The 15,795-nt window shown below is 36.0% G+C and overlaps 1 long non-coding RNA gene across 4 annotated transcripts in view; it reads right to left on the bottom strand.

Annotated features, from left to right (window-relative positions):
- The window catches only part of LOC307195528, a 719,283-nt gene that overhangs the window by 414,589 nt on the left and 288,899 nt on the right, over positions 1–15,795 (bottom strand). For all 4 annotated transcript variants that reach the window (XR_013830858.1, XR_013830859.1, XR_013830860.1 and 1 more), the window contains one exon: positions 14,919–15,021. This is a non-coding gene — a long non-coding RNA (uncharacterized lncRNA). The remainder of the gene's footprint in view (positions 1–14,918; positions 15,022–15,795) is intronic.

The following is a 15,795-nucleotide window of genomic DNA, read 5'->3' as shown; positions in this document are numbered from 1 at the left end:
CCAAGCTGGGTTGAACTGTAGGAAACATAAAGACAGGGAAGTAGCAGAAGACACTAAGGTGAGCTACACTAGAAAGGATAAGGCAGTAATTGGAGAATACATCTGTAAATAGGCAGAAAAGAGTAATTCAAGGACATTTCTAGATGGGGTAGAGTTGTATGTTGAGGAGCTTCATCATGGGTTGATTGAGGGAGGGATGATTTTATATTTGTGTTTATTTTTGCTTGGAAGAGAGAAGGAAAATTATGGTAAGATAGGAAATTGTTTTCAGTTTCCATGAAGAGCAGAAGTCTGGGGAGAGAGATATGGTTCCTTCTCATCTCTCAAGTCTCACTTATTTTCAGAGACCTTCCCTGTCCATTGTGTATAAAGTCGCCACACACACCACTCCACGTTTCAGGTACTCTCCATCATATCATTTATTAAACTGCACAGCATTTGTTATCACACTCTATAATTACTCTTATTTATGTATTTTTTAAAATTTATGTCTGTCTCTCCTATTAGGATTGACGTTTCATAAAGTGAGGATCCTTTGCTCTCATGTTCACACTATTAACAAGCCTACCACAGACCTACCTGTCTTAGTTCACAGGAGATATTCAATAAATATTTCATGAATGAATGACTGATTGAAAGAGTGAATAAGTGAAGAATGAATGAATGAATCAGGGTTTTATAGAAAATGTAGCTCTGTTATATACAGGATAACTTCCCAAGCCTTGTTTTTCTCTAATTAGATTAGTATACTTTTTTTTTCAAGCGTGGTTTTAAAATACTCATACTCCCTTGATTTCATAAGAAGTAAGAAACAATCCTCCATGTTTTGACAGAGGAGTATGACAAAATCAAAGAATACCTCTATATTGACAAGACTGAGGATAACATATATTACTGTCATTTTACAAAACAAATATGTGTCCTTTATTCATATTTGATTTTGATTCATGAAAAACTTTACTTCCTTGCTCATTTTAGCAGTTTGTGACTCAGCAAACTTTGATTCCTTCAGACACAGTAAGTGCACTTCTCAAAATTAACCATAACCTATTGACTCTGTATCAATAAAGCACACAACTTTGTTCTCCATAAAATCATGTAGTTAATTGATACTTTAATCATTTTAATTGAGTTATCACCACTCAATTCATGTAACGAGGTAGAAAATTCTGCTCTAATCAACTCTTCCTCACAAAACCACATCTATACTGAAAACTGAATACACATTATTATCCTTCTTTTACTTCTTATTTATCAGCTGAATTCTGTAATTCAATTAGGCAACCTGGTATCAAATAACTTAAATTTGACTTTAAAAATGACCCAAGTGTAGAATGTATTTTCTACAATCTCTCAGCTGATCTCTGACTACTCTCCTTCAAATCCTTGATAAGCAAAGATATCCACAGTGATAGTACGGCTTTCAAGTCTTGATGATGAATTTATTTTTCAGTCTTTCAGATACAGTCCCTTTCTCAATTCCAGTGTTACCAACCTAGGTCAAGTTCTCATTAAAACTCATCAGGACCACTGAAACTCTACACTAACTAGCTTGCTTTCTTTTATTTCAGAAGTTCTCATATCTGAACTAGCACTTCTGAAGTGGAGATCTCAAAACATTTTGCATCACTCACCTCTCAGTAAAAAAATTTTGTCTGTGCACTCACAGCATATGTGCATTTATTTATTCATAAATTATGTGCCTGTTTTATTTTGCCAATGCTTACTGTATATTTTTAAATATACAAAAATAATTTTTAAAAGTGAAGTATAAATAAATAAAAGTCTTCCTGAAGTCCAGTGAATCATATCCTTCTGCCCCAGGGTAGTGATTAGATGACTTTTAAAAGTCTATAATCCCTATATTTTGTATGTGCATATATAGCTTTCAAGTCATCTAAGACCTCTTAGGTTAAGATCCGGCAAACACATCACTTACACTGACCCCAGATTGATTTTAGTAAAACACAGATCTTATCCTAACACTTCCCCTTTCCAAAAATCTGTGTTTAAAGATTACATCCTCTCTTCTTTAGTTAGCATACAGTTCCACAGAATCTGAGGACAAACTTTGCAGCCTTAATCTCCTGACAAGCTTGCTGACTACACAGAAAAACATCCTTTTCTCTAGCACACTATATATGTCACAATTTTGTGTCATTTTCTACTTCTCTATGAAAGGAACTACCAGTCACATTTAAATAACACTACTAGTAAGAGCTACCATTTATCAAACATTTACTTCAGGTTACATATGTCCATTATCTTATTCAATCCTCACAGCATTACAGGATAGGTATTATTAACCCCAATTTACAGAAGAGTAAACTGTGGACCAGATATTTATTGCATTTTACCAAAGATCACAAAATTGAATTCAGAAACAAGCCTGGGTAACTAAAACCTGAGCATGTTACCAACACACTGAACTGTTTCCACACCTCAACTGCCATCTCAAATGTAAAGCCTGTCCTGACACCCTAGCCCCCAAACCACTCCTCGCCAGGCAGCAAGAGAAGTTATCTGCTCTACGTTTTTTAACACTTTGTTCACACATCTAAGCACTTGCAATTCTATATTTGAGTACTTTGGGTATTTGTGTGTATTTGTCTTCTCTCGCACCTTATTCTAAAACTACTAGAATGTTAGGAGTGTTTTGATTATTATTTCTGTCTCATCTATCTAGCATTTAATAAATGTCTACAGACACTCTTATAGTGATATAATAAATTATCATTTGACTGTAAATTGATTCACATTTTATTTTTAAACAAGAAATGGCCAATGTTCTGGTTTCATATTTTTATATCCAAGTTCTTGTAACCAAGGGAACAAAATGTTATCAATACTTAGGACCATCTATCATCCAAAAGTAGTGTTAGAGAGTGGACTAACTATTTCTGGAAAAAATCTGAAATCTGAGAATTTCCTCAAACCCAAAGACAAAAATAATGAGTTGGCACACCATACAACATTTTTTCTAAAACCACTCCTATTTTTATGGAAACAATAACATAAGTGCTTTAGAAAGACTGTAGAAATGATACCATATATCATAGCAGAGATAATATAAGCTTATCACATATTAAGAATAGATATGGTGACAAACAAATCCAAATTGAAGGATATTCTACAGAACAACTGGCCTGAACTCTGTAAAAATGTTAATGCCATGAAAGATACCAAAGCCTGGTGAACTGTTCTAGATTCAATGAGACTAAAAAGATACGGATAAATTTAACATATGGGGAGAGGGAGCTACACAGGACATTACTGGAACAATTAGGAAAAATTCCTAAATTTTCGTAGGGTGATAATTGAATCATAGTTATTTAGGAGAATGTCTGCTCTTAGGAAACATATATATTGAAGTATGTTAGTTAATAAGTTAGCTGACTTTTAAGACAAATTTTTAATGGTTGTAAAAAAAAAATAAAAGCAAAAAATAGAACAGAGAGGAAAAAATGGAGAGAAGAAAGGAAGAAAAGGAGAATGGAGGGAGAGATGGAGGAAGGAACTATAGATGGAACAAAGGAAGGAAGAAAGAAAAAGATGAAGAAAGGAGGAATATGGGAGAGATTAATAACAGGGGGCAGAGGAATGTTTAGAGAGAGATTATGAAGAAAATATGGCAAAATGTTAGCAACTGGTGAATCAAGGTGAAGTGTACATGAACTGTCATTGTACTATTATTACAACTTTTATGTAGGTAAAGATTTTTCAAAGTAAAATCTCCAGAAGCAAAAGAGAAGATGCTATTACTCATCTGTATCAACCATAAGAGAAACTCAGTATTACATATGTATATTATGCAGTTTTGAGCAGCATGCCCTCCAGTGGTCTCTCCAAGATGAATCAGCAGCAAAATGTACAGGATACTGAATAAATTCATCTGATGGACAGGGTTTTTAATATTTAAGATTCAAACACTGGAAAAGTCTGCGAAAAGCAAACATTTCTGACTAGACATTATTAATACTGAATTCAATTTTCCAATGATAACTTCATAAGTTATGATTCTTTTTGCACCCATTCCCAGTGTTCAACAGAACAATATCATCAGTGAAAAATATGATGTCCATGCCATTTTTACAGCAGATGGACGTGATTTAATTTTTAAAAACAGTCACAATGATTATTTGAATATATTAAAGTGAATTGAAACATTTCAATTTTACACCAGATTCAAATGTAAGCCAGTTTATCAGGGAAATACTACTATACATTTAGACTGCTACTACCATGTTTATGTTTCAGGCTTTGCAAAAATCCTGAAATCTATGCTTAATCTTACAGATTGGTTTATACTAATTTTTATTTTAATTTACTATTATACTAATAGTATTAAAAGCTAATAATACTTCAATGAACTTTGCAGAGTCCTAGGTTTTTCTTGGCGACATGGTTGCTTAAACATCAGATATTAGCCTAAGAAATTTAGAACTTCCATGTAATGCAGTATTCTGGTATATGCTTTATAACAGAATTAAATGTCACCCAGGTTGGATTATAATCTGGAGCCAAGTTGATGAAGAAATTGAGCAATCTGGACTGATCAGAATGGACTGATGATAGTATCAGTGCATAATATCTGGGGCAGATACTGTAGATGCAGTACTTGGTGGTTGTATCCTCGAGAGTAGAGCCTCCTTAAGAGTTAATAATCTACTGGTGTATCATTAACGTCAGTTTTCTAATGAAGTTAGAAATCTCATTATCTCAGCTTCTTAAAATTCTGATTCGGTACAAATAGACTTTGAATAGCTATACCGAAGAAAAGAGGTAGCTTTCAACATAATCCACATCATACATTTCAAATAAGCAAAAATGTGTACTAACAGGTAAGTGGTTAATAACACTGCCACCACTGCTTAAGGCAAAATTTAAATTCAGTCCAGACCTGTCCCACAAGTCGTCAGCTAACAATATGAAGTGTGCTTATAGGTAAGTTTAGCTATGGTCTTGGCAACTATTTCTAGAGAAATATTCCATGAGGAATCTGTCTTCCAGTGATGTCCTAATGATAAAATATCAGTAGAAGATTGCAAATTATATCAGTTGAAACCCCTGTAAAGTAAATTAAATAGCTATGACATGTTGAAGACAAGAATCTAAAAACATTTTGACAGGATAAATAGAAAGTTTAAGTCCAGTTTGGCTGTATAAAGTGTCTAAATCATGAATACCACAAGTATTATTTTATTATATATGCCTTGTAATTGTGAAAACATTCTTCTAAAATTACCAGTTAAACCTCTTTTATTTCTAACAAAATTATGTCTTATTGCCAGTAAAGAAAAGGCTTAAACTTGGGAGCAATAGAAAATGCATTTTGCAAAATGCAGTTTTCTCAGAGATAAACATTCAACTAAAAGAACTTAAAAATACAATTATTTTTCATTGCTATACCAACATTTAACAATCCAGGAGAGAAAATCTTTACACAGAGGGATCTTCCAACAGTCAACATGGAAACAGAATGTATAGCTATTTATCTGCCTTTCAGAATTTTGGAAAATTAATCTTAGAAAAGATTGGATTACACTCTGAGGACATACCAATGAACTTGCATTTAAAGAATTAATTTCAGTAATAAAGTGGAAATACGGGGTAATTAGGATGACCAGATGTCAATTTTGATTTATATGCCTGAAAGGCCTGGACTTCGGATTCTGACCTATCTGGGTTGAAATCATGTTCCTGCTCTGACTAGCTCCACAATTTGCTCTGGTCACCTCCTGCTTAGGCCCCCCTGCGTTTTTCCTCTTGGATCTATGAGTGATGGAATATGGTCACATCTCCCTGGTGATATAAAGAAGATACCTCAGCTTTAGCACACGTCTCCTGAGTAATCTGAGGACAGAAAGAGGTTTGAGAAGACTTCAAACTTAGGAGGTCTTTCTAAAACCTTGCCCTGCAAAAAGATGATTCAACTTGGTTATGCTTATCCTGGGACAGAAAATTTGGCCTATTAGTTTTTAGGCATAAAATAATATTTTTCAGAAATATAAAAGAACAAAGGAAGTTGTATTCAACAAGTATCATGAGGAGCCAGCAGAGAAGTTTTCTATTTCACCTTTATTTTTAAATAAGCATGTGCAAGGCTGACTTCTCCATAATGAGATTAGTTTGGGAAATTGTTAAATGTTTTCATTTCCTTGCCAAAGAGCCTTAGAAATTCACAGCTCATTAGAACCTTCAGAGTAGTTAATAAACAAAGCTTGGTATTATTACCTAATTAAAATATATCTCATTTCAACATTTTATTACCCACCATTAAGATTCTTCTGCTACAGAGATTACATAAAAATTATTATTCTGCTTTCTTTTAATTGCAAGTTTCACAGGGTAGTTCTTTCACATCAAAATACATAGAAATTGCAGATGGAAAGCCATGTCAGCCAATCTTAATTCATTTCAATAAGCTCTGAAACAATATTCTGAATGCAAGATCACCTAGGAAATCTACCTCAGAATTTGTACTTTAATAGTTTCTTCCATCACATGCTACTGAATCATAAACACAAATAAGAATTTGAATTAAAAACTTATTTATGAGGGCAATTTCTATACCCTTATTCTTTCACTAACACGTCTTGGCACAGTGGAAGGAGCATCAGAAGGGGATCTACATGCTAGTTTTGGCTTCTGCCACCTTGTGCAACTCGGAGGAAAACTACTTATTCTCTTCGTGCCCCATTTTCTCTCCTTTAATATGTGTTTGCAACACTACTTTTCCTGCACACCTCACATGATACTTGGGAGGATAAAATGGAATTAACTCACAAAAATTAATAAATCTCTTTTATTTTATAGACTTTTCTTCTTATGGCTGAGAGGTAGCATAATGGGCCTATGGAACCCATTACTACCCCACCGCCCCACACACTGGGAGAGGCCAAGGGGAGATGGGGGTCCTAGTCTTTGGGTGAGAGTACATGATTCGGGGAGGTCAAATAAGTGAAGACTAAAAAGTTTGCGTTGGATTTGGTAAGTCTTGACCTTCATAAAAGGAGTTTGGTGGTGAGAATTAAGGTAAGGGAAAGAGGCTACGAGCCAGTTGCCAGCAGGTGCCAGCATTCACTGTGAATGTGTGAAAGTGACCTTGACAAGCCAAGGTATAGGATAGATGCTCTGATGGCCTGAGTGTCAAAATAGAAAGAACTCTTACAGTAGAATGTAGAAGGTGAAAGCACTGGGGAGCAAGGGGAATGCTGCTCTTACCTCCAGACCTATGTATGCAGGTTGGGGACTACATGAGCAGCCTCAGTGTAGGATTACTATCAAAGGTGTAGTTCTCTGGTTCCATTTGAAGCAAAGAGGAGGAATAAGGACTCTCCCAACAGCCTGAGAATATTGTAGAGGTTTCTAATGAAAGGAAGGAATGAATAGGCAAATTGTGGGAAAGGAAAAAGTACATGTAAGAGAGAAAAACAGATAGCCTGCACTTTGAGTGGTAGAAATAAACAGTGGGATGAAATGGACTCAAATTTCAGAACTGGATGTATCAGCTTTGAGGTGTAACCATCTGAAGCCAAAGTTTCTATAAGAAATGATTCTGTCTTGTCAATAAGGTGACTGACCAACCTTGTTTGTCTACCACTGTCCTCATTTTAGCCCTGAGAGCCTTGCTTCCCTGGAAACCCCTCAATACTGAGAATACTAGAAGTGTTAGTCACCTTACTCAAATGTATGGTTGCACTCAACAGCTAGGTTTTGGTCACACACAAACAAAACTGGCCATGGTAGCACATAAGAGCTGTTAACCAAAGTACCTGCTAGGATCACCACTGTCAGAAATCTGTGCTGTGTAGCATGGCTTGAAACTGAAGGATTCAAAGTACACCCCCACTGACAGAAATTGCCTTTAGATCCACTTCTGCTTTTATCCAGACAATTCAATTATTCAATTCAGGTCAGCATTTATTGACATTGAATATAAATTTAATGAAGGCATTCTCCTGCTAAATCCCTCCAAGAACTACTCACTGGCCTTAGTATAAAGTTTAGGATCATTACTAAGGCATCTAAGAAAGGTACTGCACCTTCTGGCCCTTGATTCCCTCTGCAGTCTCACCCACTGGCACACTGTTAGTTTGCTGTAATCCAGTAAACTTGGCAATTTCTCAATTCATCTGATATACTGAACCTTCTATTTCAGGGTCTCAATGATGTTGCTTTCCCCATTTATTAGCTTCAATAACTCCCACTTTTCCTGTGGGTTCCACGTCTTCATGGACACCTCTCTTGACCAGTCCAAACTGTGACAATATTAAGATGTTCCTTACCTGCTTACCTAGCATCCTGTCCTTTCCCTTCGTAATACTTGTTTGCATGGTAATAATTTTTGTATCATATGTTAATGGTGTGTCTCCCCCATTATATACAAAGTCCTATCAGAGCAGTTTATCTTATTCTTTGCTGTATTCTGAGCATCAAGCTGGGATTTTGAGCACACAGTTCACTGGCTTAGGGATCTCACACTGTAGAGTGTTTGCTCCTCAACATCACATGCTTTCAGGACCAACTCAGAAAAATCAAGGCATACGGTCACTGGAGCTTTAAGAATCCTGTGATTTAGAGTTGGTAATTCTCATTCTCACTGCAATAAAGCAAGATGTGCTCCTCAAATGCCAAAATGCTTAACGCACACTCCCAGTGAAAAAACGTCATAATATTTAGTACTCTACTTCCTCCAGAAGTGACTTCCATTTCCTGGTCTGGGAATCCAACTACATAATGGAAGCTTAATTGTTGTGTTCTCAAAGTCCCATTCAATGAACATGCAAAGGAACCTGAGGAAAATAACTCATCTGTAAATTGAAAATTGTGTATATACTGCCTTCTGAATTCATTATGCCTTATTTTTAATTTAATGTGATAACATCAACATAAATTACTCCAATTAGGGAGGGTGGGAGGGAGATGCAAGAGGGAAGAGATATGGGGATAAATGTATATGTATAGCTGATTCACTTTGTTATAAAGCAGAAACTAACACCATTGTAAAGCAATTATACTCCAATAAAGATGTTAAAATAAAATAGAGGTAATTTCAAATATTTTTTTATGATTATTAATACTAGCACCAAATACCCCTATTTTAACAAGTGTAAGAAGCCAAATTGACTTCTTGTAAATCCCTACTTGTAAGCTCTGAATGCTTACAGTTTTATGGTTTCAAACGTTTATGGTGTTCTTTCAAATTTTTTTTGGCCTTAAACCATTTATTCAATTTACTGATGATGTGCTTTATTAAAAACTCAATAACTGAATTTCAGCATCAGAGATTGTGAAATGCTATATTATATTTCTGGTAAGGGCATAAACTTGTTTGAGTCCTTTTTCGGTAATATTGCCATGTAGAAAATTATTTTTTTATTATTGCAGAATTTTTAAGTTTTTTCAAATAATGTGGTCATTGGGTCAAATTTGACCATGGGAAATTCTGCTTCTAATAAAGGCTTTAAAACCACATTTACTTAATACAGATAAAGACTTTACCTACTGAATAACACAGCCTCTAGCACTTGTTTGCATTTTCACAAATAAACTAAGCACTATGGGAAAAATTTTTATGAAGAAAAACAATATTGAATTATTTAAACAATGTTCACACACATATGAATTTAAAGCCTCTTTTCATAGAAATTCAGTTGACTTTAGTCAGCTTTTTCTTCACTACTACTATATTATATAATGTGGCTATCATTTCATATGTAAATATGTATTAGGCAATCTTATTTATTTCTTACAGGGGATAAGAAAGGGAGAGAATGTAGGATCCTGAGAATCTTATAGAATGAAATGAGATTATTGAAATATCAGCATTTCAGATATCTGAGATCTATTCTTAGGACATTTTTGAGTACAAATAAGTAAACCTGCTATTTCTACAGCCTACAGGAGGGGCAGTTTCAAACCATTAAATACTTTCTACAACTCAATACAAATATAAATGCATGCCAGAAACATCTGAGAATCCCAAACCCTTTTTTTCACATACTTCATAAGTTATGACCTTAGAAATAACCTGTGCCACAACTACTGAAGCCTACACACCTCGAGCCCATGCTCCGCAACAAGAGAAGCCACTTCAGTGAGAAGCCTGCGCACTACAACGAAGAGTAGCCCCTGCTCGCCGCAACTAGAGAAAGCCTGCACGCAGCAACAAAGACCCAATGTGATCAAAAATAAATAAATAAAAATAAATAAATTTATAAAATAAAAAAAAAAAAGAGTCTGTCCCCAGCAGAAATGTTGGAGTGGCCCAGGCAAATAACCTTTTCTTCTATCATTTCAAGTTGGATTCTCAGATGAGACACAGAGAAATTTCAAATATTTTACTGGAAACAGAATACAGCAGAGGTTCAACCTTAAGCTTAAGTCTTGTTTGCCTTAGGATGCAGCTGTATCTGGGTTTGTCTAAAAGACAGGTTGCCATAGTTGGCCAAGAGTCTAATTAAACAAATAATCAGGAAATATCATAAAGAAGAAAAATAATTTAGGAGACTGCTGGTTCAACAATCACCAGGCATGCATTAGCAGTCACAGACAGCAACAGCAGTAACAGCAGGAATCATGGTATCCCCAGTGTCCTGGAGATCAGCATTTTTAGTTTTTAGTTTCCACAGCCTTAATGCAAATGAACATCAGAAGCAGGAGAAACGTTTTTGTAAGGCAGCAGCAGTGGCCCTCGGGACTTCTGTTAGTATGATACTGGGGCATAAATTACTGCTGATCTCAGAAGCAACTGAAGATATAAGGTAAAGAGACTAAATAACAGATCTCAGAGGAGTGACACGTTCTTGAAACAAATGAGATACCCACTGCAAAAGTTTTGGAAGCTCTTGAGGGAAACTAGAATTTCCAAAGATTAGACAGGTCCAGAGTCAAAGAAATATTGTTTTATGACTTACAATGTAGCCTCAGAAACATATTTTATTTAGGAAGTAAAAACTGTAAGGCTGACTGGATATGGAGAATAAGTGATAGAGAATTTCTAAAATGACTCCAACTCTTTTTTGCTTAGGCTATATAGGCAGATGATAATGCTAGCCACCAAGATAACAACAGAAGGAGCAAATTTGGGGCAGGATAAATGGGTGGCTGGTTTCAGAGATGATGACCTTAGCTTTTAACTTGACCTCTGTAGACTATACAAGTGGAGATGTTCATCATGTAGTATGTAACAGTCTTGATATCAGCAGAGCAATCAGTGAGTTCAAACAGAATAAAAACAAAAAGTGATGATTGGATTTACCAGTATATTTTTGGTGAATATGACAAGAACATTCTCAGTGAAGTGGTGGAGGTGGAAGCCAGATTTTTTGTGTGTTTAGGTGTGACTGCATGGTGAGGAAGTGTAAACTACTTTTTTTTTTTTTTTTCCAAAATTCTTAACTAAGAAGGAATAAAGAAAGATAGGACATAGGAAAGGTCAAAAATGCTTCTTGGTTGATTTATTACAAGCAAAATGAAGGAGAACTGGAAAATGAAAGAAACGCTATTTAAAGAAATAGGCACTGACATCAGACAACTTGAATTTGGGGTGGAAATAAAGAGGATTTTCAAAGGTATGAGCCAAAACTCTATGTCTATTAGGCCACCCTCAGAATGAGGCTGCTTACAGTAGCACAATTCTCTTCCAAATTTCAAGCCTGTTTCTGCCTCAATATTTCTTCTTTCCAAGGAGAAATTGACATCACAATTAACCTTCAATGTAGAAGGGCCTCTGTGCCTTGGTTGCTTAAGTGAACTTTGACACAGAGATTGAGAAAAGCCTTGGAGGCATATTTTATTTCAGATACCTAGAAACCTTGTGATTGCTAGATGGCAGAAAGCAAAGGAATGACAACCCTAAATATGTAGATAGCACATAATCACAAGAACAGTGTACTGAAATGGAAAGAGACTTGGTAAGCTCAGTGTGGCAGATGCTGTCAGTGTCCCATCCTTTACCCCTTGGTCCACTTGAAAGCTTTGGCAGTGGCAGTGTACAATTTTCAGCCTGATGACAACTTTACGCCTCTAGTACCCACATCTTTCTTCTTATCATCCTGTTCTGCTGCAAGGAGGCATTTCCTGGAGGTATGGAAATGGCCTGCTTGCTGCTTTCTGTGGGCTGGTTTCTCAAAAGGTCCCCAGTGGGATCAAGCCCCAGTTGCCCACATGGATAACCCACTCATTACAGCACGCTTTATTGGCTTTTCTTTTTTTCTCACCTAATTTTTTCCAATTCCTCACTTGGGCATTCTGGGATCTTCCAAATAAACTCTTTGCACACAAATACTTGTATCAGGGTTTGTTTAGGGACAAACTCAAACTGAAAAATCTGGTAAGTTATCATCTGGGAATCCATCTTTAAGAAAACAATTGGGAATGTGGGACAGGGAGACCCTTATGAACAAAGATTGAATACTGTGGTTTTAGTCATGCGACCCAAATCTCCCCAAGTCTACCAGTAAGTTTATATTAACATTGGTATTTGAATCCCAATACTTAAACCTAACTGGCTCTTAGCTCTTCTAAATACTTTTTGAAAGTCCACAAGTAGTAGCTTATGTTTGCCTCCAAATCACTCCGGGAGGTCACCACCTGAAGCCTCTGCCTTTACCACTTCACTGGCCTCTACTGCCCTGGGCTGAAGTCTCTGAACTTGCCCCATCACCGATGCTCATAATGATGATGCTGTTTCTTTTCCATAGCCTCTTTTTTTGTTTGTTTGTTTACCTGTATTTTATTTTATTTTACTTTAATTTTTAATTTATATTAGAGTATAGTTGATTTACAATGTTGTTTTAGTTTCAGTTGTACAGCAAAGTGATTCAGTTATTCATATACATATCCATTCTTTTTCAGATTCTTTTCCCATTTAGTTTATTACAGAATATTGAGTAGAGTTCCCTGTGCTATACAGTATATCCTTGTTGATTATCTATTTTATATATAGTGGTGTGTATAAGTTAATTCCAAACTCCGAATTTATCCCTCCCTCCACCTTTCCCCTTTGGTAACCATAAGTTTGTTTTTGCAGTCTGTGAGTCCATAGCCTCTTAAAACTTAGAAATTAATGTTCTACCCCTTCCTCTTGAAACTAGGAAGTTATGTTCAATGTGGGGTTCCACAGTAGGTTTTTGTGGGCATTACCTGGCTATCAAAGAACTACCAACAGTTAAGCTTCAGTTTAAACACATGGCTCTTCCTCACCTCTCCTTCAAGGCACACAGGTATCATTATTAGAGCATCTAGACTGAAAAAGGCATCCACACCACAATCATTTTGCAAGACACACATGTATCAAATCATCACATTGCAGACCTTAAACAATGTTATATGTCAATTATACTTCAATAAAGCTGAGAAAAAACAGGTGTCCACACCAACTGTCACATTAAACCCAAAACTATGAGGCCACGTTGCCAAACCTGCTGATTTGCAAGTGCATTTTAGGAATTCTGTTTGATGGAGCTGCTCTTCTCCCTCTGAAGCCTAACTTATTGACTGGCTGACATACCTATACCTCAATCTATTACACAGGTGTGGACACATGCATACATACATACTTACACACACATACACATGCACACAGGTACAAATGCATATATACATACAAACTCACATGCACACCCATATACACTCATATGCAAACATTATTTAAGGTTTTCTTTTGGAGAGTTGCACTGCCATCACATTTTTTTTCCAGTTATGAGGTTCCTCAACATCCAAAGTTAATGGATATAAATATTTCTCTGAAGCAAAGACTGTCATCCATTTTAAAATGCCAGCCATATCTCAAAGTTCTGGCAGAGTCCCTATTAAAATGAGAAGAAATAAGAGAGAACGAGAGAAAGAAGAGGGAAATGCGGAAAAAAAAGGTTTTTTTAATGTAAGAGAGCTAGAAAGAGAGAGAGAAATCAAAAGCACCAAATATGGGAAATGGTTAAATAAACCATGGAATTACCCATACTCTATAGACTCTTAAAATATATTTAAAATGATGTCTATAAAGGCTTTACAGAGGTATATGAAATGATCATTATCATCTTAAATTTCAGAAAAAAACAAGATACAAAACACAGGACAATCACAACTACATTAAATAAAGGCCTGGGGGAAAAAAACCAAAAGGATATTAGCAGTAACTTTCCAATTACCTTTGGGTTATAGAAATATTATTCATTCTTCCAACTTTATGTTTTTTTCTACCATTGTCAGTTTTATAAATAAACTACATATGTATGCATGTGTGTGTACATACTATGTGTACATACACACACTTGTATGTGTGCATGCATGTGCATGTATGATAAGCAAATGTACACATTAAACTTCGTTTTACAAAAGAGAGGGACTGAGAACTGACACCCCTTGACATTTAATTCCTGGGTCAGCACCTTGATACAGTACACTCTCAGGCACTGTTCTTCATTTCCTGTTTAACTACTGCTGTTCTTAGATCCAAGTTTCCATTTCATTTAGAGATTTACTAAGAAAGATATGTGATCATGTTGTGATTGTAATATAAATGGGCCCCTTTTAATTCCACACCTCTCAGCCCCATCATCACAGCACTAGCAAGGTAAGACAGTTAGGTCAAGAGCTATTCTCCTATTTCCAAACTAAAAATGGTAAGTCAGGATTGAGTAACAATGGTGAGCTCTCTTACCAAGCCCAAGCAGTACTAAGCAAAAGTTTAAAGACACACGTTTAACCTACTTACTTCTTTTGAACTGGACTAGAATCAAGAGATAGGAGGTACCTGCGCAGGTCACAGAAGATTTTTTTTCTAAAACGAGGAACAACTGATTCTCTCTCAGGATATTATCCTATAATCAGGCTCTAGAGGACTTAGAGGTACACAGTACTCTCTTCAGAGGATTTATATCACGTACAAGCATAGATCAAGTGGTACTCACCACAGCAAGCAAGAGGAAGCTCTGGCTATCACTGTGAACACACGCTCCTCGTCTCCAATCGCAGAAGAGGCCACAGGCATCGTCTGTGTGTCAGGCACATCCCCTGAAGAAAAGAAAAGCCAATCCCTCACTTTTCTTATGACTCATCTAGGCTACATTTCAATCAGTCAAAACAACTTAATGTCTTGCTTCTAATAACATTAATTGAAGCAGAAAAGAGAAAAGGGGAGGAAAAGGGAGAGGAAGGAAGAAGAAACGAAGAATTTCTCTAGATGTAAATTTAATATTTTTCCAAAGCATATGAACAATTAAAATATATTTCTTTATTGTTTGTAGTTGTGGCATGAGTTCTCCCACATTACCCTTCAGACATCCTGCAAATGTCACTGGATTTTGCAAAAAACATGGAATATTTTAATTCTTGATTAAGAGAACATTCCTCCTAAGGGCACTAAATTGCTATGAACAGAGGCATCAGTAAAGGTACTTCAGCCTTCCTTGAGTACTGATGCCTGCACTGCTCTAATGTGCATATTCTTTGGAGACCTATTTCTATGTCCCACTGAGGATGATGGCGTTTGGTTTCCCAAAGCATCTTTCCACTTCTGCTCCTTACAGCTGGTTCTTGATAAAGCTTAGATGATAAGACTTTACAGAAGTGATGTCACTCTTTTAAGAGAAGGCAGCTATTCCATAGGAAAGGAATACTGTCCTCCAATTTACATTCCCCTGGGACTTCTTATATATTTTGCTACATTTCATTGCATTCATAACTCAAAGCCAAGCCTGTTTAAAGTTCCATTAAAATTTGGTAGCTAGGAAGCACTGAATGCTGTGATATAACATTTTAAATGAGTTACCAATAGCCATACATTTT

This window comes from Stenella coeruleoalba (genome assembly GCF_951394435.1).
Source record: "Stenella coeruleoalba genome assembly, chromosome: 12".
Taxonomy (NCBI): domain Eukaryota; kingdom Metazoa; phylum Chordata; class Mammalia; order Artiodactyla; family Delphinidae; genus Stenella; species Stenella coeruleoalba.
The sequence above is the reverse complement of the archived record's forward strand: the minus strand, read 5'-3'. Positions and strand labels throughout refer to the sequence as shown.